We start from the raw sequence: 1063 nt of genomic DNA, 5'->3' as shown, positions 1-1063 counted from the left end.
CAAGACAGATGTTGTGTTAGAGGCATGAAAACAACATTAATCTCCTTGTACATCTTCATCAGAGCTCTTGGGTGACTAGGTGCATTGTCAATGAGCAGAAATATCTTTCTGTCTTTCTTTCTCTTTTCTTTTTGTGGCTGGCCAGTACGGGGATCTGAAGCCTTGACCTTTGTGTTGTAACACCACGCTCTAACCAACTGAACTAAATAGCCAGCTGAGCAGTAATATTTTGAAAGGTATCTTTTTTTCCTGAGCAGGTCTCAACAGCAGGGTTAAAATATTCAGCAGGAACCATGCCGTAAACATATGTGCTATCATCCTGGTTTTGTTGTTCTATTTGTAGTGCATAGGCAGGGTAGATTTAGCATAATTCTTAAGGGCCTTAGGATTTTCAGAATGATAAATGAGCATTGGCTGTAACTTAAAATCACCAGTTGTATTAACCCTTAACAAGAGAGTCAGTGTGTCCTTTGAAGCTTTGAAGCCAGTATTGACTTCTCTCTAGTTGTGAAAGTCCTAGATGTCATCTTCTTCCAATAGACAGTTGTTTCATCTACTTTGAAAAATCTGTAGTTTTGGGCTGGCTGTTTAGCTTAGTTGGTTAGAGCATGGTGCTGATAACACTAAAGTCCAGGGTATGATCCCAGTACTGGCCAGCTGCTGAAAAAAAGAAAATCTGTAGTTTAGTGTAGCCACCATCATCAATTACCTTAGCTAGATCTTCTGGATAACTTGCTGCAGCTTCTATATCAGCACTTGCTGCTTCACCTTCCACTTTTATGTTACAGAAATAGCTTCTTAAACCTCACGAATCAATCTCTGCTGGCTTCAAAATTTTCTTCTCCAGCTTCTTCACCTTTCTTGGCTTTCATAAAATTAAAGAGAGTTAGTGTTTTGTTCTGGATTAGGCTTTGGTTTAGGGTGATGTTGTGGCTGGTTTGATCTTCTATCCAGACCACTAAAACGTTTTCTGTATTAGCAATAAGGCTATTTCACTTTATCATTTGTGTGTTCATTAGAGTTGCACTTTTAATTTCCTTCAAGAACTTTTTTTTTTTTTTTT

This window comes from Galeopterus variegatus, unplaced genomic scaffold (genome assembly GCF_000696425.1).
Source record: "Galeopterus variegatus unplaced genomic scaffold, G_variegatus-3.0.2 Scaffold3730, whole genome shotgun sequence".
NCBI classification, from domain to species: domain Eukaryota; kingdom Metazoa; phylum Chordata; class Mammalia; order Dermoptera; family Cynocephalidae; genus Galeopterus; species Galeopterus variegatus.
This window is presented reverse-complemented; position numbering follows the sequence as displayed.